The sequence below is a fragment of the Taeniopygia guttata genome, chromosome 9 (genome assembly GCF_048771995.1).
Source record: "Taeniopygia guttata chromosome 9, bTaeGut7.mat, whole genome shotgun sequence".
NCBI classification, from domain to species: domain Eukaryota; kingdom Metazoa; phylum Chordata; class Aves; order Passeriformes; family Estrildidae; genus Taeniopygia; species Taeniopygia guttata.
In genome coordinates, this window is record NC_133034.1 from 18470132 (window position 1) to 18493009 (window position 22878).

General features: G+C 40.0%; 1 long non-coding RNA gene across 1 annotated transcript in view; it reads right to left on the minus strand.

The window, feature by feature from the left end:
• LOC121470453 (uncharacterized) overlaps positions 1-22878 on the minus strand; it is a 76018-nt gene that overhangs the window by 48048 nt on the left and 5092 nt on the right. Inside the window, exons 3-6 of the long non-coding RNA XR_012057429.1 lie at positions 19320-19444; positions 17711-17918; positions 13481-13550; positions 13016-13188 (exon numbers count right to left, since the gene is read on the minus strand). This is a non-coding gene — a long non-coding RNA (uncharacterized lncRNA). The remainder of the gene's footprint in view (positions 1-13015; positions 13189-13480; positions 13551-17710; positions 17919-19319; positions 19445-22878) is intronic.

Sequence of the window (22878 nt, forward strand, 5' to 3'; positions counted from 1 at the left end):
ACTGCAGCCCTCCAGCTGTGTGAGTCATCCCACCATGCTCCATGATGGCAATGATGTCACAGTTTTCCTGCTGTATCATGGTTTCCAGCTCCTCCTGTTTGTCACCCATGCTCCCTGCACTGGTGTCCCTCAAACATCTGTGTGCTTCCTCCAGGCTTATCTGCGGGGAGCCTACACCCATCTCCTGTATCAAACAGAAGGGTGGCTCCCAGTGTGAGCAGTGCCCACACTCACCTCCCCCCTAGTCAAAGCCAAACTCTAGCTTTTAAGTGCTTTTATTCATTTTTATAATCCAAGAGAAACGTGTTAATCACAGCTTTGTTTCTCCCCAACCCCCTATACTTAATTTTAAGAGGGGGCCAGCCCCAATATTTGAAACTCCTGCTCCATTTCTTTTCATTCTCTTTTTCTTCCTTCCTTCCTTCCCCCTCACCCCCTCCCTCCATCTCCTACTCTGTCCCCTTCAGAAGCCCCCAGGATGACACTGCTCATTGATGCTTCTCCTTCATTAGCATTTCAGCAACTTGGCTCAGTAGTTTCAGAGACAATCCGTCATGAGAAAACTGAAGAATGTGCCCCATTTGCATGATTCTGTGCCAGAATGCAACTTTTTCTCAGCTGTTCATTGTGTAATTTCCCCTTGAGCCTTCAACTTTCCCATGAAGTCCCAGAAATGATATTATAGAATTCCAGACCAGCTGCAATGCTCTACAGATAATTTTAAGGACATTTTAACCAATCTCACAGCTCTACAAAGAGCATCACATACATAAGAAACACGGGTTTACTTTCTGTTGTTAGGAAAGGCAATGTGCCTACTTGAATAAAGTTCTTTGAAACTACAAGAAGGAATTTATGCCCCATGATGAGAATGATCCAATAACTGTTGTGAATCCTTAGGCATATTTTTAACTTCCACTTGTACTGCCTTAATTATTTTATTCCTCTTACAATTAAATGTTTGTAATCCATTTTGAGAGTCTTTCTGAAATGAATGGATATGCAAACAACTTGATTGAAATGCTCAGTGCATATGACTAAAAGTTACTGGCTCTCACACATCAGCAGAACAAATCAAGCTTTTCGTCAGTTGGTTTCAGAAATCAAAAAGTGGTTTATAAAAAAAGACAGGCAGATAAAACCTGCTTCTAATTATTTTCTAGAGGGTATCTGAGTTTGTAGAAATAGAGGAGTTTATTATATTAAAAGTAAGCAAGGAACTGAAAATTGGTGTGAAGCAATCAAACTACTTTGTCAATTAAAATGTATCCCATTAGGAAAATTAGGCACCTGTTCCACAAAAGTTGGACAATAGAGCATGGGAGGAGAACACTGCATTTTAACTATCTGGTTGCTAATTAAATTCTTTACTTTTTCCTATGTATGCCAATAACTATCACTTTTCCCATGTCTTTTTTAACCTACCAAAACAGAACTCATTTTAAATCATTCTGTCTCTTAAAACCACCAGATCTCTTCAATGCTTTCAGAGCCAGAGCATATAAAATGCAAACATTTAGATAAATATTTTAAATATAGTCTGGATACTTTTTAATACAGATTTTTGTTGTTCCCCCCTCCCCCTGCCAGTAGGGTTGGCTGTGTGAAAACCATCCTTGCTGACTCAGGTTAATCTGTGAAACAAATACAGGGACACATTCACACTATGTGAGAGTATACTTATATATATCCTTGCATTTTTGTGTATATACATAAGGTGCAAAAATCCTATGGAATTAAAGCTTGCCAAGATTAGGACTTCATAAACAGATAAATTAGGGTTTTCCAATGTGAAAGATAGGTGGGTTTTTTTTGGTGAGAAGCTCACACGGTGATTAGAGTGAGGTTGTGGAAGATTTCATTAATTATAGGTGACTGGTTTTCCTCTCAGAGGACAGCTCAGGTCCCCCAGCTCCCCCTTGGCAGCTCATCTTAAATTGTTGTCTAACCTTTCCCTTAATTCAGCTCATCTTGAGCTGATGGGAACTGCTTTCATTCCACCTCTTGTGGAGGTAATGAAACAATCTTCTTATTCACTTGGTTCCTCTGAGCCGGTGACACACAACAAAAAACCCAGGGCCCTGATTAATGGCCGCTAATTAGCAATGTTAATGACCAGGTGTCCAAGAGCATGGCCAGCTTCTCTCAGCATGGAGTGATCCCTCAATGAGGGCCCTGCAAATCCAGCCCCAGTGACCCTTCCCCTCAGCTGCCAGTAATGAAGCTGAGCTCTCTCATTACACCCAGGAGAGGCTCAGGGGGAGGCCCAAGCCTTGAGAGCCAAACTCTTTCCTTCGGCTCTAGTGGGCCTTCCATTAATTAAGGTCAGCATTTTTGCTCTCTATCCCCCCCCCACCCCAGCCTCAGCCTTTTCCCCCTTAAAAAAAAAAAAAAAAAAACACCAAAAATCCCTCAACCCTCAAAGGTAAAAGATTTGGATGAAGGAGGGCTTAGTTTTCTCAGCTTTCTCTGCTTTCCCAGTGATAAAGGTGCTGTTTCCCAGAGTGTTCGGGCTGCTTGTAGCACCTTTTCCCCCCTCATGTTTTGAGCCCTGTGGATCCAGCTGTAGCCTGAGGGAAATCTCCACTGGCTGCAGCTGCTCTCTGCCAAGCCCTCCACCTTCCACCTCCCAGAGAAAAAGTAGTTGTAAGAGCACAGAGGTGGAGCGATGCTAGTGCTGGCAAAGGAAAAAAGTCTTGCATACATACCAGCTAAAAACCCAAATGTGCATCTCCACGGGTCAGACTGGCCGCACAGAAAATGCATTCCTGTATTATTTCTCATCAACATTTTTGTCATATTTACTACTCTTAAGTTTAGACACATAAAAAGTGACCTTCAAGATGAACATCAAGTAAAACACACCACTTTGGCTGCAGTTTGTAACTCCTTTCCTGCAGCAGCACGAAGTGGAGGTGATGTCAGCTCTCTGCCTGCAGGCCTGGGAGAGCAGGAAGGGGAGTTCTCCCTGTCCAGCTGTGGCCTGGCGCAGGCAGAGCTGCCAGGTGCTGCCCGAGCCTCTGATCATCCTCACACAGCTCCTGTCTCCTAGGTCAGCCTGGGGGATGGCAAGAGTTTGTAAGTTCTAGAAATCAGTCTTGGTTTTGGTGGATGGGGGGATGTTATATATCAGTGTACATGCGGCACATGGCTACAAAAAAGAGCCAAATGTTTCCAGAGAGGTGTTTCTCTCCCTATGAAACATGTTCTCTATGTTTAATAGAGAACTGTTTCATTTTTGCTTTGTAACTTAGCAAATGTAGGAATATAGGAGGGAGAAAATACTTTTAGTGCACCTGCCTGCAGCTTGTATGGTAAGGCTGAGTGCTTCTGACGTTTACAGAAATTTCCAAAGTCAGCTTTATTAGCTTTGACAATGAAAATGTTTTCTTTTAATTGGAAGAATATTACTAGAAGTCTCTAATTTTTTTCTGGTTGTGCACTGTGAAATGAAGACACAAAATTAACATGCATTGAAAGAGAGTAGTTAAGGGAGCTGATGGGGTGATAGGAAGCCTTTTACTCTAGGTCACATCTTGAGCTGGAAGTGACAGAAAGTTAATACTGCAAGAATGCCATTTGGTGGCTGTTCTAAGATAAGGGGGAGCCAAGCTCAAACTTTAATGTGTTAATGCCTTCACAAATGCATTAGCAGTAGTTGGGGAGGTAGCTGGACACCATACTGCATCAATTGTTTTCCTATAAATCCTTAAAGGGGTGATTTCCATCTGTGTAACACTGTCTCCTTCCAAATGACAACTATTCCCTGCTCTCTTGACCGTCTGGGCATTACAGCAGTGACTAACATGGCAAATTAATATCAGGATGATAATGCATTTGGATTTTTCCAGTAAAAGTAAATGTGTTATAGAAAAGAAAAGGTGCTGCTTTTTGACATGTCTGGATGTTCGGGCACAGGAGGTGACGTTGCACTGACAAGGCTGCACTTCAGCTACTGGACTTCTATTCATAAATAAGTTACTAAACTTTACATTCTTGCGGCTTCAGACAATTTTACTGGCACCCAACTTGACTAGAGAAAAATCTTGCAAGATGTACTGGTTCATTCCCTGTCGATTAGTCGCTCTCCATGGATCCTTGGACTTACTAAGTGGATGCAGCCTTGAAATTGTGCTGCTTTCACCTTGCACACAGCAGGTTATTCAGTAAGGACCTGCTCTGGCTCTGGCTTGCTTCACCTGAAACTGTAATCCTACAGTAGGTCAGCTGTCTTTTAAAAGGTGTTTTTGAACATGGATTTTGAATGAAGGTTTACATCTATTCCCTATCTAGAAGTGTGCATTGACTGTCATTACAGATATGAAAGGTTCCATTCCCAGCTCTCCCAGAGACCTCCTCAGAGATTTTGGGAAGTTACTTATGGCCAATGAGGGTTGCTAATGAAAAGATGATATAGTGATGGTGAGTGCATCAAAATTAAAAATTAATTTAAAAAGCTGATTGAAAATAAAACCCACCCAAACCCCCAAACCAAACCAGAAGAAAAATTAGCTTGACCCTTGTCTCCCTGTGAGCAGTCGGAACACCATTGCCTTTATTTTCTGCCATCAAGACAGACTGAAGCAAGGACTGACCCTTCATGTGCATTTCTGTGGCATCAAAATCCTATGGGAAACCAGTGGCAATTGAAGGCTTTGGCTACATGACATAAAGAATAACTGGGTTTCAAAATATCATTCACTCCTTGTAACATCATTTCTAGCTCTGTGCTGTTCGCACAGCCATGAAAAGCAAAGCAACTCCTGCAAACTGTAAGAGCTTTTGTAGCTCCATCCTACACATCTAATTGATCAGCTATGCCAAAAGGAACAAAAGTCTTTCTATAGCTATAGTTGTCCTATTACAGGTTATGCAGATAAGGTTACAACTAGAGCCAGACACATTTTTTTCCAGATAAACCTTTTCCACTGACAAATATGCACGATCACAAACTTTTCATGAATGGGTATTGAGTTCATCTCTTTTCTAGCTAAGAGTCTGAAAACGTTTTCAATCTAAATTTACTTGCAGTTAGTTAGAAATGTCTAGGAAGCTTCAAACAGTGAAATAAGAAATATTTTTTCAGTGTTTTAATTAATTAAAATTTTGCCAAAAATTTCACTTCAGGCCTTCACCTCTGTTATTGTGTACACACCCCTGTTATTTAAGAGCCAGTTACCTGAACAGCTTCACTGGCCTCCCTTCTGCCTCCTGGAAGCTTTTCCTTTCAGACAGTAGCTGTAATACCTTTTAAATGTATCATCAAAAGTATTTCCTTCCCTAAGTTAGGGCATTGCTGAAGCCATTGCTTAAATAAAACAACCAGGACTCCGACTGCTCATTATATCCTGGGAGTTAATTTTTGAAGGGAGTAGGGATCCCAAGCGAAGTTTTGCCTAGATCCAAACTTTCACAGGCATTTGGACACAGCTTCTGTTCTGCATCCCACAGGGAAGGAAGACATGAGAAACACATGGAAGCAATGACCATCCTGTGGGCCCAATCCCAGTCACCGATACCAAGGAAGTATTTTCACATTGATTTCTGTGACAATGAGTTGGAGCCTTTGGAAGATGAGACCTGCATGGAGTTGTGAAATCAGCTGACAGTGAAGATGCTCATTCGCCTTAATCCCATACTGTCCCTGTGACATGCACTATTCTGTTTAGTAAACTCTTCAATAACAGCAAAAATAAGTCTACAAAACTACTGAAATCTTGGCACTAGTAATACTTTGCTTTTATATCATCTTGATTTATGCCTGCTATAAAGTCCCAAGAAGGATAAATCTGAGGACTTCACAGCAAGCATAGAGTTTGGGATAAATGTTTTGATTGCTAAGTTACATTCTTGAGTTATCTGACAATTTACTTTGCAACTACAGCTTGTCAGGATTTTATGAATGATTTTCCATTTGCTTTTTCTAATCACTTTCTATTACAATTTTTTTGTCTCAGTTTGCCCTGTTGAAAAATGGAGGTGGCTCTACCTTTTCAACAAGACAAGGTAAAAATCCATTTGGTAATGTTTGTGAAGCAATTTGCAATGATTGGTTTGTAGCTGAGCTAAATACAATGTACTATTACTAACGTAATTAAAGAAAAATAAATAAGGAAGGAATTATGTAGATTCCTATAAAAGGCAACTGGTAACAAGGGAAAAATTTTGCCCATTACTGGAGCACATAGCTCCATAGGCAAATTAAAACAAGGGCTCTGTCCTCAGAGTTTTGGGCAATCCAGGCTACGTAATTGATTTGAGAAGAGCTACTCCAGGCTACTGTGTAATTAAAGAAGTATTCACTCTTCTGGCTCCCACTCTCCTTGTCATGTTCTACCTCATTGCCCTTTATGCTAAAGCCTTTGTTGATGAGTGAACGGAAGCAGTAAGGACAAATAAAGCAATTAGCAGGTAGGGGGAATGCTACCACTGTTTAAGGATAACACACAGCTTGTATTGGGACATTTATTAAGTAGAAGTCTAGAGTCTGCAGGTCAGAAGGAAAAATACAGGTAATCCAGAAAAAAAAAAGAAAATGTTTTAAAAACCATTTTTCTTACATATGTAGTATTCAATAAATCTTGGCAGGAATAAAACATTTTCAAATAGTCTATATAAAAAAAAAACATGATGATTTTACTTAACATATTTTTAGTGAGATTAGCTTCCAGCATTCTAATTTTTTTTTTTTTTTTAACCAGAATCTCATCACAAGAGTGCTCTTCTCTCCTGTTTCAAGTGTTCATTGGCAGGAAGCAAACACCAATTTTTTGAAGGGCTAAAATCTCATTTAAAATTGCTGCAAAGCCAGCCAGGAGAGGGAGCCAAGACCTTGAACAAACCTTTCTTCCTGGCTCTTTGACATCCTGGGAAGGAAGCTGAGCCATTTTAGCCAGAGCTGCTGGGTTCTCTCAGGGCTTATGTGAATGCATTGCATGAGGAAGGGACAAAAGTGACTGGGAAACAAAATTACACATGGAGTCCCCAGGCATCAAATGTTGCATAACTCATGATATGAGGAGAGAAGAAAGCAGGAAGATACATGAGGACTGGTGGAAATGAGCAGTACTGTAGTTTTTCACTTTTCATGCTTCCACTGCTCATCAGGAGATCAGCATTGGAGGTTGTTACAGTCCATGGACTCTGGTTCTTTTCATAACTCATTATCAGTTGAATTTGAGATGGGTATGAAGAAAATCATAGAATTTCTGCTGAGTGTGGTGGACTGAGATCATGGGCGGTCTAAAATCAGACCAGAACTGTGAGGTCAGGCAATGCACTAAAGTGCTGCTGCTCCTCCAGTGCTTGGGTGGAGTTTGGGTTCTGATCTCCAGAAGTAAGTCTAAACTCTATCTCCAAAAAAAAAAATCAGTCCAAGAGGCAAGGACGTTGCATGGGAAAAAAAAAAAAAAAAAAAAAAGAAAAGAAAATGGAGAACATGAAGAACATAAGTGGACAAAAAAAACCCCCAAAACCAACAACAACAACAAAAAAATTTAAATGTTTAAGAGAAGAAATATTAGAAATTAAGAGGACAGTTTCATTCAGGGCCATTTGTCATGTTTTTCTAGCTGAAAAACTAGAAGAAAGGAGAAGATTCTAAGTCAAATTTAATGTTCTGTTTTTTTCATTTCCAAGCTTTCAGTATTTCTAAATATAATTTATCTTCATTTTCTTCCAGTAAAATAAAAGCTATTGGGACCAGTCTTTAATAGAGACAGCAATCATCAGAAAAATTTTGAAAATCTTTTTTGATAACTAAACTGAAAACTGTATTTCAAACTAAACTTAAACAAAAATGGCTTCATTTTGATTCCTTTGTCCTGAAACTTCACTCTGAAATCGTAAAAAAGTCAAAGTGTACACTTTTGGGGTTTTTTCTAAAAATATTTAAGAAATTTTTTTTTCTTCAAGCATTTTAAACAATTTTAATTATTGTGATTGTTAAAATAATTTATATGTAGACTCAGATAACAAATTAGTTCCTTACTATCAAATTAGTTTTTTTACTGCATGGTATCGATTTCTTTTTCCTCATAATGCAGGTAGCAACTTCTCAGAAGTGCATCCAAAATAAACTAATGATGAGTAGTGACAAGCTGAATCAAAAACAAAGAGAACTTTTTGTTATTTGTTAACTATTGTTATCTTACAGATCAAAGTATTTGGATCAGAGACAAACACATTACACTCTATTTTCTGAACTACTTTCTGTTTCTAGAAGCCTGGCAGGATTTCTTCAGGCACTTCACCCAAGCTATGAAATAGTGAGTTTATCCAGATCCTCCAAGAGGGAGTTGAGGGATGAGCTTGGAGATGTTTCTGAACGGCAGCCCCAAGAATAGAAATCAGTGGAGAAACTTCTCACAACTCTTTTCAGGAAGCTCAGGGGAAGCAAGTTAATAACTGTGCCTAAAGTTAGATGCCAGAAACATTTTTTACTCCTTCTGGCCTCTGCAGAGCATGATCTTCCTCAAGCAACATTGATACCAATCTGCAGAAGAGGAAACTGAGGCACATGGAGAGGCAACTCTGCATGGAAAGGGTTGGCTGGAGACCTGACCCAGGTATCTGAAATCCCATTTTGGTGCTCTCTCCTTGAACCACACCATGTGGTGCAGGGAAATCTGCCTTGCTACACTTGCTTTGTACATAAACACACAAGTTAATTTACCAGAATTTAGAACCTGGCCACATGCTGCAGAATTCTATGGATTATTGTGTTTCCAACAAATGGGAATAAAAGGCAGAGCCTACTGTATGAATGACTGCAGAACACGTCCTGTCAGGTGCTGTGTGGCAGAGGCAGAAGCATCATCATGAATCCCCAGAGCTCTCCTGTAAATCTTCATTAAAGTCAGGGAGAGTTTCAGGTCTGTTATTAAATGTTCAATTACACTCTGCTTGTAACAACAGAAGCAAATTGATAAAAATAGGGTAGGAGACAATAGGTGTCGAGCAAAGGAGACCACTAAAATGTGTGCGGAGAGTCTGGAATAATATGAATAATGAACAAATTTGTAAAAATCAAAGTCTATTTGTGGATGAATAATAAACAGAGAAAAGGGCAGGATTGGTTGAATGAATTATGCATTATGAGTCATTTAACAAGTACCAATGTCTATAAAGATAATGGTTCTAATGTAAATAACAAGCCTTTAATATTTATGCAGCCTTAATAGTCTGGGGAGTCTGTAATGATAGTTAAGAATTATACCTCTCCTCAGTGTTTTTCAATGGAAAACAGGTTTATCACAATGTCACAAACCCAAAGCAGTTTCATGCTAGGTTTGATACACCTTTAACTCCACTTTGGACCCTGTCTGCCCTAATGCTGGAGTCTGCACAGAACCACCACTTCTAATTGACAGCAATGCCATGGCAATAAAATCAGGGCCGTCTGAGCTAGATATCAGAAACACTGATAACAGAGCACTCAAACAGTGACAAAACTGGACATTTCATTTTCCTTTCTGCTTTGAGATAAGGATCTCTGTACTGACTTAGTGCAATCTCAGCAGCGAGAGGAGAAGTGAAATGAAAAGTGCCCTCCCCTCTCCTCCGTGCACATAGTTCTGTGTGGGAACAGGAGAGGCCCCAGAAAGCCCTGTGCAATCACAGCTGGGCTGTTAATTGCCTGGCCCTATGCACAGTCACACCTTGTTGCTTCTTTGCCACAAGAAAGGGCCACCCAGCCCAGCAGTGCCAAGGCAAAGGCGGAAAGGTTTCCATAATTCCTGTGTGTCATTCTCACCTCACGGAAATGCCAATGTGCCAGCATGGGCACGACCCTGCCTGGGCTCCCACGGCTGACAGCAGTGCTGAAAGTCAGGGAGTGACTGTGAAAGGATTGGGTTTCTCTACCCCCTTTCTGTTAAATTGAGGTTACAGCACAGGAAAAATCGTTTATTCACAAGGGCAAAAGCAGCTGAATGCAGCAGCAAGCACCTGGCCCCTCATCATAGCAGCAGAGAGCCCAGTTTTCACTAGCATTCTTACTCTTTCAGAGAGAGAATGATGATTCTTAAAGAATTTTCACATAGACCTTGGGGAGACAAGGTTGCCATGCCCATTTTCCTTCTGTGAGGCCGTGGATTTCTGCAAAACCTACTTACTTGGAGGTCTGATCCCTGGCTCTTAATTCAGATGCAAAACTGGTACATACTAAGGGTAACACTATATTGAATTGCATAGAGCCTGCAAAATATGTTGAGGGTTTTTTTTTTAAATAACTTGACCTGCAGGATATTAATATAGTGGCAACTACCCCTGCAGGATATAAAGCTGGCACCGACTCTAAGAACTTCCATTAGTGTAGCAGGTTTCTAGGCCCAGTAATGGTCATTTCATCTGAACATGTGGAAATAAAACCAAACCATAATAGGACTTAAAAAGCATTCAGTGCATATTTGTCCATAAACACATAATATAAATAAAAACTCTTAAAAAAAAAAAGTGCCAAATGAATCAATGTGTGTTCTATTATGGAATAATAATATCCCTTACCACATGTGTTGCTGAAGCAAATAACTTTAGCTGGTATGATAGTATTTTCCATCTTGTGGTACAGTTTATATTTTCATCTATTGATTAAGGACCTGCTCCTTACCAGAGTTCCCCAGGCTTAATAGGAGAAGGAAAAATGTGTACACAATTTGGCTGAAAATAAGGAAAAAAATTTATTTCCTCCTCCCCTTTCTCCTAGCGAGAGTGTAGAATACAAAACCAGTTGAAGACAGTGGAAAGATTTGCTCCTGACTTCAGCAGCTTTGGATCTGGCCCTAAGCATGTATGTGTGAGAGAAATTTTGGCACTACTGGAAACCCCACCTCATACCTCCCACTGTGAACATGTCATATTTCTATGTGCTCATGCATGCCAAAGCTTTATCTCTTTTGAAATATTGCCCAGAATCAAGCTATGTTTACTCAAGTAATAGGGAGATTCACTTATATGCAATAATTTCTTCAATCGAGAGGCTCTTTCTGCAGTTGTACTTTGGACTTTGTTCCTAGTTTAGCTTCTGTTTTTCTAACTTGATGTTTTTATCCAGGTTTGACAAGAGGGTTGGATTTTTTTAATTTTTTTTTTTAAGTTAGACACCTGGAATTAGCTTTTCCTGCCAAGAATTACAGTGCACCTGGAAGTACTAAATCATTTTAATCTGTTTTTTAGTGGTTTTGCACAATGGAATTGCATCTCTTTAAATCTTTCTTACCTTTTGCAAAACTAAACTGCAGCTCCAGACAGAGCATTTTATGAGTATGTAGATAGTGATATCAGGAGATAATTGTGCCCTGCAAGTGACTGCCTCTACTGATCCTAGAGGCAGTTAGCTGAGAACTACATCTCCAGGTTTTTTTCCTCTGCCATGGCTCTGCTTACCTACATAACATATGGAAATGTGAGCATACACTTACAGCAGATTGTTTGCTATGTTTACACCAGTTCTAACACTAATCCCCATTAATGTTTGATATTGCTCCCAAAGAGTTTAAATAAATGTCAGGCCTCAGATCCATTGCATACGTGTTAGGCATCGTATAAACTTCGGATGGAAGGATACTGAAATGCTGTGGGGTGTCCTTTTTTTAACATTACTTTTACTGGCTGGATTAACCACATCAATGTATGCAAAGCCCTGCTACTTTCATGATTTCTGTCATCACATTAAAGAGTCCTGTTTTCAAGGAAAACACAAGCCAGTTTCACATCACCTTTAAAGTCCACTGTCTTGCTTCTGCTCTCAGTTGCTTCCATTTATCAAATGTGTGCGTGAGTGCAAAGTGAAAGAGCAGCCAGATGCACACTAACAAACACAAAACTTTTTTCCTCTCTGCTAAAAAGTATCAGACACAGCCATACTAGCTGCACTTTGCTGCAGAACAATAAGCGCCAGTGTCATGGCAAAGTTTGCCCCAGGCTGTGTAGCCCATCCAGCAGCAGCCTGGGTGCCTCTACTTGTAAGAAAATATTTAACTGCTGTGCAGAGAGACCTGCAAAGGAACAGCCCGTGGACCACAGAAATGACAAGTGCCAGGCGGATTCCCAGCTCAAGCTGCTCCATTGCCCAATATGAGCTATATGTGCTTACTGGGATTTTATGTTACAGCAGAGACAAATCTAGAGAACTTCATTCTTTGTCTGCCACATGGAGAAGGAAGTTGGTCAGACTTCTTCTGTGTCAGGCATTCCCTTTCTCTCTCACCTTCCTTTTCCAATTTGATTATTTTACATGAGGCTCTTTCTACTGATGACTTTTTTTCAATTACTGTTTCAGAGGCTCAGCTCTGAGGCTGCAAAACTTTTGTATCAACCACCACCACCTCTGCCAGTCATATTTGGGATGCAGCCACTTTGAATTTAAAGGACTTTCTCATTGTATGTTTACATACTGCCCAGTTCAGCAAGACCTAGATCTTAGCTGGAGCCTTTCTGAACCCCTTGTATTGTCATGGAGGCAACAGCAACAATGTTCAACTACAAAAATCACCAGCACAAATGAGCAACACTGTGGGAGTGTGCCTGGGGACAGCAGACAGTGAAGAGTAGAAAGTGGTTATTGAGACAGGCTTGTAATTGAACAGAGCTGATCTGCTCCTTTAGGCTAAAGGCAACTTATTTTCACTTCATCCAACCACAGGAAAAGTAAATAAAAGATGTAGACACAGCCATATCTCTTAAAACACAGTGTTGTTTAGTAACAAAAATAATTTGACTTCACAAGTTAATAGGTTTTGCAGCAGGAGATAATTTTATGTTAAATGACTAAGCTGTGTCTCAACCTTTGCTGGGCTCATTATATCCTTTAAGTAGTTCAAGTTTCCAGATAACCAGCAGCAGAACCAGGTAAGCAGGCAAAATTAGTGTGGCTGGGAAAATTTGTATCTGTCACACAGGTCTGGTTCCCACACACTCTGGTTACATCATTACTTAGTCTGTTAACTAGGAAACCAATTAGGCCAGAGAGCTCCTGTCAGGTGACCAAAACACGAAAATGCACAAGAAACCCTACCCGAAAGATGGGATTTCAGCAGAGGCCCGCAGATAGCTGACTCTCTTCTGCTGCACTGCAATTTTCGTATTTCGTTTCGCCTTTGCTTTCAAGCTGAGCTCTGAGGTCCCACAGATTGATGCCTGAAGGAGCCTTGTTTCTCCCCTCAACAGGTGTGCTGAGAAAATTGTTTCCTGCATCAAAAATTACACAAAATTATGCAATAATTTCTCTCATTCACTCTGGCAAATTTCCTTCTCCTTCTCACCTTTTAATTTACAGGGTGAGAACAAGGCAGTAGGTACAGAACTGAGTGCTTCACTGTGGTTAACAGTATATTCATCTTAAAGGAAAAGGCTTTATAAGACCAGGGTGCAGCTAAAATTCAGGGCACAAACACCTTCAGGAATTTTTTTTTCTACAAATCTGAAGATTTGTAGAAAGTTTGTCATTGTACAGAGGAAGCACAAAGATCTCTGGGCTCACCTCAGCTGAGAAGTGCATGAGCAGAGGAGTCCAGCATAGGGCACTGGGAGGACAGGTGATGGCCAGTTTCCTGTGAAGCATACATCAGAAGGGTAGGTATGTACAAATAAATACATCTAATCTCTTTATTACATCACTATGTGGCTAAAATGCAGTTTACATGACTAGAATACTTTTTATATGCACATACTTTAGACACATACATATATATAAATGTATATGTATTGCATACTACAAGTGGTGCAGGTATATTCTAGCCTGAACATCTTTACTGATTCTGGCATCACCTGAAGGGCTCACTGACCTGCTAAGTCCTTGCTCTTTTCTACTGAAAACATGCAAACACCTGCAATACCTTCACTCTGGGCCAAGAGCACTAAAAAGCCACATGCTCTTCCTCTCTGTTCTCATCCAGATTTTTTCTGTTAGGCCAAGGAGACAGAGGGAGAGACTGATTAAACCTCACCTCAAAAGCCTCAAGAACAGACTTCATGAACCAGGGGAGGGCAGGCTGAGGGCACAGGGGTCCTCTGCCACTGGAGGGTGATACTTGAGTACCAGCACTGCTCCTTGATCCATAGCACAATGCCTTTGGGCTAAAGGGTTTGCCCCAGTGTAGTCCTTTTCATTTCTGATGGCCTGTCATCTTCAGGAAAATTTTTTTGGGAATGGCCATCAGAGGAAGCAAAGTAATCAGAAATACTTTCCTTCCCAATGATTTTGATGAGCAGAAGACTTGATCAGTGTGCAGAGAAGAGCAAAGCAGTCCCTGCCAGCTCAGGGAACCAAGTTCTCGCATGTTTTCCAGCACAAGGACCTCATTATTAATTCATGCTCCAGGTCCTCTGTACATGCTGTTACTAATATTAGGTTTCAACAGAGTAATGAGCAACAGCAATAGACTGACTATCTTAATATATTTTAAATAATGTTTGAAATATTAAATTTGAGTTTGGATTTTTAATTAGAGCCTGGGCAGGGTATTGACAATCTTCCTACTGTTTTGCAGCCAGCAAGCAAATAAGATAGGGATTGTTCTGATCTGAACACTGAAAGCCAGTGTGGTTTAGGGGATGGATCTGAAATACAACACCAAACTTTAAAGCATGAGGCAAATTTGGCTCTGGCTTCAGCAGACAGACTTTGACCCATCCTTATACTAAAAAAGGACTTTTGATATGGGACTTTCATAAAAGTAAACAGTTGTGAGACCAGCACTTACAGATATGCTCTGGAACATCCTGTCGCTGAGCTGCCCATGGACAGTTTGGCTCTCAAGGACACCTCTATTATTAAATAAAGGGGATGTAGTGTGGCTGGACATAGAGAAAAGGGGTTGTTGTGGCATAAATATAAATATATAGTATAAATTGATCCCTTTAGAACATATACAGTAGAAAAAAACCAAGGCAGGCAAGATGTGGGTCTGAAACCCTAGAGGGCTTCAAAGTCCTTCCCACTGCTGTGCTCCAGGCAGGAGCATAGATCAGCATCTCTTCCTTGCTTAGACATACATGTATTAAAGGACTCATTTAAAATTGGAGCTGGGTAAAGAGCTAGAGCCATTTTCCTGTGAGCGTGCACATTTCTGAATGTGCTCCCTTTGAGAGTGAAGATTTTGCTGTTCTGGAACTCGCTCCTTCCACTTGGTCTGTTGGGAGTCTGAATACATTGACCTATGGGGCACATTGCAAAGCCTAACTATTTTCCCAGGATTTTTCTGAATGAATAACTTGAGTAGGTAGAGAGAAGAATGTTTCATTTGTACAGTACGCGGAGGCTTTTAATTAATAATGTTCCCATTTGAATGCCTATTGTATTTTTAAACGTGCTCTGTACATAGACCAAGAGCATCAGATAACTGCAGGGTTGGGTTTTTTTCCAATTAAAACCAAAAGAAATCCCACAACTGTGTGGCATTGCTGCCACATGCCTTTTTGTGATATCTTTATACAGTGTCTAGCAGAGCAGTCCCTGATCTGGACCATGACTTTTCAGTGCCAGTGTCCAAGCTGTGGCAGGTCTCAAGGAGATGAAGTTTCACACCAGCTGGAGAGTTTGCCACTGCTGATCATCACTGTAAGGTTGGGGATGTTCTTCAGTTAGTCACTGACATTAGAGAAGTGCCCAGGCTCCTCAGGGTGGTTTTACCTTCTTCCTGTCTGGATTTGGAGCTCTTGAGAGATTGGGTTTTTTCTTGGGTATGTTGGGCATTTCATATTTTTATAACAAGATAATCAACCCGGTGAGTCTTCTCACAGCAGACAGGTTTTGTTTGTAAAAATAAAGGTCTTCATAAGAACTGAAGTTTTTACTGGTTCCTACAGTTCAAGTAAGAGTTTTTCAATTTTTTTTTTTAAACCTTTCTTTTGGTAAACTCAGTTTTGATATCACAGATTTCTAATTTTTTGTCTGCTTTGGTCCTCCCTAAACAACCTGACATAGCCTGAAGAGAAATATTTTATATTTTCATTTCAAAACATCTCTGAATTAAAAATTTTCCTACAGAGGTATTTATTTAGCTGTTGGGTCTAGCTAGTGGTCTGCAGGTCAAATCTGACTCAGGCAAATGCTTTTATGATCCAATTTTTTCTCCCTGTGGGAGATGCAGGCCCCTTTCCTGTACTCCATGCTTCTAAAGTGTGTGAGTACATCCTTCTGTGCCTGGTCACCACATTTTTCTGATTTCAGTCTGCTGACTGTTGCTTTTTTTAAAATCTACACCTGAACCAGCATGTCAGATATTTTGAGGAGACAGGTGAGGGCACTGCCAGCAAACTGGAGTTTTATTGCACAACTCTTTGTGTTTAAGCTGTTTTCTTGATGAAGAAGTTGTTGTGCAAAGACAAGTATCCAACAGGCTTTTTCCACACTGCGTTTGTCCTTGTTTCAGTTGTGTGTTTGTGCTGCTGAAGCAAACCACCACCCTTCTTGAAAGACTTAAAAACCCCTCCTGCCACCTCTGCTTTTTCATTTCCTTTTCACTGAGTAGGCTGCCAGATTTGATTTTCGGATTATTTACTGCAACATCCTTTCCTCCATGGCCATGGGGCCTTCCCTCCCTGATCAGGCAAGCTCAGGGCAATGGACCAGGTGAACTCAAACCTGTCTCCAGAATCTAGAATCTTAATGCAGAGCTCCTTTGAAAAACACCATGGCCAGCCACACCATTTTTATTCCTCTCTGAAAACCCTGTGAGAATCTTACACTTAAATCAGGTATTGCACAAGCTTCCTTATGTGGCTCACCACAACCCTGACCTGCACTACTCTTGTATATCTGTCTCTCTTAGGAAAGACAGAATGGTTTGTACTGAACTGTGAAAAGAACTCAAATTTGTACAAATTGTGCCCTTACATGAAGATGCATAAGGGTCAGTTACAAGGAGAGAGCAGGGTTTAGCTTTAAGCCAAGATAAAAATACACTTTCCAGAAGAAAAGAGCTGATGAGATGCATTATTCCACAGGGTAACTAATCCACAGCAGGTACAGTGGTCATCATCTTATTCTATTTCTTCATTTTACTGTAATCACACATCTTCAACAGAATTAAAGGCCCTTAAGTTTCCATTGCTTCTGTAGTTGATGGAACCCCAAGAAAATTTTGACTGGAAAAAAATCATACTTTTCAACATGAATGATGGCACACATATAGGAGGAATAAGCAGTTTCAGATCTAAAAGCCCTTCCTATATAAAATGTGTTTAAAAAAACAATTCACAACAAACTGCTCTCAGGCAGTTAAAATTTACATCCAAAGGGATGAGGTACAATCACACATTTAAAGTATCCAACATCTCTTAATACAGGTGTTCAGCTGTGCTTCCTGATGCTGGCAATGAGATGCCACCAAACAAGAATAGTGCAATTGCCTTTCCCTTAAGGAATCCTCTTTTAAGACACTTATCTGAACACATGCTATGGTGGAGAATATTGTGACTGAATTACTCAATCTATTTTGTGTAAGAAATTTGTAATACACAGTCTTCCAGATGGGCAATCCCTGCTCTTCTCTAATTATGCTGAGTGTGAAGATCTCTGGGATACAGCCATACAACAATGCTAGGAAAGAGCAGACTCCAGAGTGACTGAACTGACTCCAGAGTCTACAGCAGACAACATCTCTTCAAAATAAGTCACATAGGGAGTGATAACCCATTACAGACAGACACCTAACTCCCAACACTAGAAAAATACAAGGGATAATGGGAAATGCTTACAATTTCTTACCATGGGTGTTTATATCAGCCAAAAGCAGATGTTTTTTTCTCCAGCTAAGCTGGACTGTAGTTTTGGTGTTCTCAGGTCCACAGCACCCATGGATATTCAAACAATATCCCTGCTTGCTATGTCCATTCCCATCTCATCTGGCTGTGAGGTGGTGAGATCTGTATCATATTTCTATGAGCTGCACAAATGCTGCTTCCAGATTCAGCTGCTGCAAAACATTTTACATGAGTCTGAACAAAGAGATTCCAGCTGGTCCAGGCTGAAGCAACATGTTTGCTTCCTTCTCCCTTTCATCTCTAAGCTCATTCATGCTGAGAGTGAATATAATTGCTCTCTATAAATACATTCAGGTTAGGCACTAAAGCGAGAGAAAAGATACTTAAGCAAATGGACAATTATGACACAAGAACAAATGATTACTAATGAGCAATTAATAAATTCAACCCATAAATTAAAGTTTCTGATTATCAAAAGACTGAAGTTCTGTACCACCTTTCCACTAAAACTAGGAAGAAAGGAAATAGAATTGTTGTGTGAAGCTTAGTAAATGTATAGACTATGAGATACAGTTGCTTATAGCAGCAGAGGAATGGACTTGGCAGTCTACAAGATCCCTTCCACCCCTATGCAAATAGTGAACACAAAATCTAAATCACTGCCTGGAGTTTATATTAGCCTTCTGTTTTACTTTTAGTTCAAGCCCTTTGGAATCTGACTTCTTTAATGTTCCACCAAAATTGCTCTGGCAAAATCTCTTACAGGTTCTTGTTGATGTAAGAACCAACACCTATTAATTTTTTTTTTCTGATTTGCCAGATATCTACTCCTTGAGCATGAGCAACCTGATGGCTTATCTTTCTCAAGTTCTGTGAAGGACTTTCTTCATCTGCCTTTTTCTCCTCTAGAAGTTCCACAAGTTCTGTCGTGGTTATTTTTTCATGTATTTTACACCTTACCTGAAAATGTAGCCCTCCACAGAAATATCACAGTAAACATTCTATTCCAAATTACCTCCTTTTCTCTTCAGATTTTGTAATGGGCAGCTTGCTACCACCAAGCACAGTAAATACCACACATGGCAAATAAGAGCCCTAAAGCCTATTTGGGGAACTTGTTATGGTGTCAACAAAGCATTTTTCTGAATTAGGCTGAACCACCCTGACAGAATCTTGTTCCTGCCTGTCACACATACTTATGATATAATTTCTGACCTAAGTTTCTCTAGGTCTTCGTGCTTCAGCTCTGTTGAAACTTTAACAGTTCTCTCCTATTACATGAAGCTAAAGGTCCTGCACTCATTATATTATGTATTGATGCTGAGATTTCCTTTTTTATTCTGTTTTTGGTGAGTGCAGATTTAACCTATTGCCTGCCATCCATCCATCCATCCATCCATCCATCCATCCATCCATCCATCCATCCAAAATGCTGCTGCAAGAAATACTTTTTACTATTATTTCCTTCTTAGGTGTCCCACTATATTTCCTCCTTTTGTCAGCCAATACAAGAGTTTGGCTTTACTCAAAAATTCTTTGTTGACCTCCTGCATCATGCTGAGTCCCTAGACATAAGCTTCTTCTTACCATCCACCCATACAGTGAGCACCTACCCACACCTATTTGCTTGATTTTCAGTTCTTTTCTAGACTTCATCTCCTGGGAGCAGCTCTGGTGGCTTCAAGTAATCTCATTATCCTCCTTCAAAATGCTGATATAAACTCTTCTGAAAAACTACCTGCAAAAAAAAAAAAAAAAACAGACCAAAAATTTAAAGCTATGTTTCTATGATTATTGTTTATTAATGTCATCAATAAGGTTTGACTGTTTCTTTGTGTCTCTCTTACATACTTTGTAAATGGTTCAGGGCAATGACTGGCCTCTCAATCTGTATTTATACAGAAGTTAGTTCAGTGGTATTCTGGCTCTTGATAAAGCTCTGTGCTGATACTCAGCTGTGACAACAGAAAAAATGTCACTGTTTCGTCAGGAACACTCTTCTGCTTTTTTGTTCCATCTTACTGCCATTCCCTGTCTAACAGCACTGCTCAGGGGCTTCTGGTCTTTCCTTTTTATACCGGACCTCTGGGACTCCCTCTGCTTTGCTGACATTCCTCATAATGATTTTTTTCTCTGGAAGAACAAAACTGTCAATGCATTGGATGAAGAACTAGGATATTTTTAGTGAAAAGACCACGGAGGTGGGTTCAGATCATCCAAAGAGCAAACTGAGTGTGTCTGACTGTGTCTGTGTTGGTATGGAATGGGAAATAGAAAGGGAATCAGTGGAGTTGCGGTCTATTCCCAGGTCTTTTATGGCCACTTTGCCGGTGAAGTCAAAATTTTTCACTCTTTTAGGAGTCCATTTCCATTTGTGTTTTGATTGCCTGTGAAATTTCAACTAAAAGCTTCCAACGGAAGGGATAGTAACATAATGTTTTGAAATCCCCAGCACAAACTCTTTTAAGTGCTACTATGATCTTCTTCACCACCATCTTTTTTATAACTCAACATAATTAGACCCTGAAAAGTGGCCAGTCAAGAACTCCTTCTTCCTAAGGGGGAATCTGTGCCTTCTTTTGGGAAAGATGGATATAGCACGGAGCTGGAAGTCAGCAGGTCCCACAGTGATGGTAGGAAAGGGCAGCCAGCAGCCAGCAAGGCATTAGAGGGGACAGAAGAAAGGATTTTTTTATTCTGGACAGAATTAATTGCAATCTGAAGTCCCTAAGTCAAGGACCTGCTAGCAAGGATTTTGTAGGCAGGGAAAATGCTATAAATGTCTGATTTCGATTTTAGTTCTTACCCAGACACTTTGTGTTTCCTCTCATCAAAAGATTACCGTTCCTGTTTGTGCTCTGCACAACCTGCCTTTGTGAGTTTAAAGTCTGACAGACTTCTCGGGGGAGCTCACTGTTGGCAAAGGTCTGGAAGGCAGCTCCATCTCAAAACTCTGGCCAAACCAGAGTCATATCGCACCTCCACAGTACAAAATCCTTGACCTAACATTTTTATTCCTTTCCACATGGTGTAGTAAGAGCTGGAAAATATATTAAATATAACAGAGTATTGATTTTGGTAATACAGTACCCCATATACCAAAAGCACTGTAATGGCATAATGACTCCATTCACAGGGAATAAGTTCAATGAGAAAATGCATGTGCATGCCAACCAATTCACCAAAAGAGATTTTCCAGCCTGCCAACAGGGTGCAGAGACTCCTTCTGAGCTCTTTTCCTTCCCCACGACAGCCCTTAGGTAAAAGTTTGCAGGAAATTCAAATACTCGAGAGCTGGCAGAGCTGCTGCTTCACATGCCCTAACAAACGTAAACACTTCTGTTTCAGCACATCTGCCATTGCAATACCTACAGCTTTTCCAGAACCAAAGGATTAACTTTATTGTGCTTTTGCTCAGCAGATCTGGTAACACAATATTGTACTTCTAAGCAGACAGATTACTCACAAGTTTCTGGATGCTACATCTTTAGAAACTCACTCTGCTTAAAGATAAGTGTTGAATCTTGCAATCCCAGAAACAGCCAACTGATGTAAAAAACAGTTATACCAATGACCAGATGGATGCTATTTTTCCTCAGGTTATTTGGATATTCCAAAGTAATGGTTCTATTATGATTTTTTTTCTCTTTAATATTAAACAGATGCAGCTTGTTTGTAAAGACTGTTATGAACCACTTTTTCTTTAGATTTATAAAATAAACCAAAAAAATATGTAAGGAATTAAAAGGGGTTTGTGTATTACTTTATCATAAAAGCAAAAGACAGACATTACATCAATATAATTACATATGTAGTAAAGAGAACTTTATGGACCTGGAGAGAGAGCCCCATTCAGCATTTCTAGAAACCAGGTGTAATGCCTCAGACATCAATTAAGTTATTTAATTTTTTTATTCAAATCTAGAAAAGTCATATTTATGTATTTGTGTCTGCTTGTGCAGCTGAGCACAGCAGACACCCTTTATTAAATACTGAGACACTTACAGAAGCATTTTCCTGGAAAGTCAGGTGCCATCCTAATTTCGGGATTATTTTTCAGGATGGCCACCATCTTGTCCCAATCTGGGGACAAACTGTGAGGAGTGCTGAGATCTCCCAGTTTCCAGCACAGCAGCTGAGAACTCTGCTGTACATTATACCTGCTGCCCAGTACTAGCAAGGCTTGAAGAGACTAAAAACAAACATGTTTTTCTATCAAAGGAAGCATAACATGATTGACAACCTTTAGAGCACTTTGTCTGCTCATCAGTTAGGAAGTTTCTTCCGTAACTCTGCTCTCCCCATTCAGCTGATCTCTTCTGTGGAGTGGTTTGCCCTTTGATCTAAAGAGAACCCAAGCCTGCAAGTGACTATGCTTCACCAAAATGTGTACTGTGACTGATTTATTTACACAGACACGAGGCAGTCTAATTGCAAAATTTGGACATAAACTGTCTCTCTAAAGTAGATGTACAGAGAGAATGTCCACTCAGATTAAGGCATTCCATTCCTCACAACCAAGGGAAATTTGGCCAAATTTATGAGCTATTTAAGTGTTTTGTGAATAGGCATCCTTGAAATGTGAAATATTTAATCACAAGAAGTATTGTTATTGCTGCTATTTATTTCACTTTGTCTCCAGTTACTTTATTTTATTAGAATATGAGGATTTCTTCTCAATTAGATTATAAAACATCTTGCAGTATAAAAGCTTAGGTTCAGATAGTGATAATTTTTTAAACATTCATTTTGCCTCAGCTGATAATTGCTATGCTGAGCTCTCATTCAAAAGCAATACTATTATTATTGTTATGAAATTCAAACATTAAGATTTCAAACACTATTGAGTGAATGACAAAAGTACAGTTTCCAAACTATAAAAATATATTTTGACCTTAGTTCTTACAAGTGCTAGGCAGCCAACACAGAATGGATCAATTTCATTTAAATGTGGAAATAACTGAGGAATTAGAACTTAGTCTGGCTGTGAGGGAAACTGGGCTTGTTTGACCGAGTTCGGAGAGTTTAAATATCCAACCTGTGAGCCTGGTAGGCACACAACTGAAATGCACTTTAGAGCCTGTGTTGACAACATACTGAGCATCCTCGCTTCCCAGGGGCTTTGAGAGGGTTGAGGCTGCTGAGTACCTCTCAGAAGTTTGTGCTGCATCC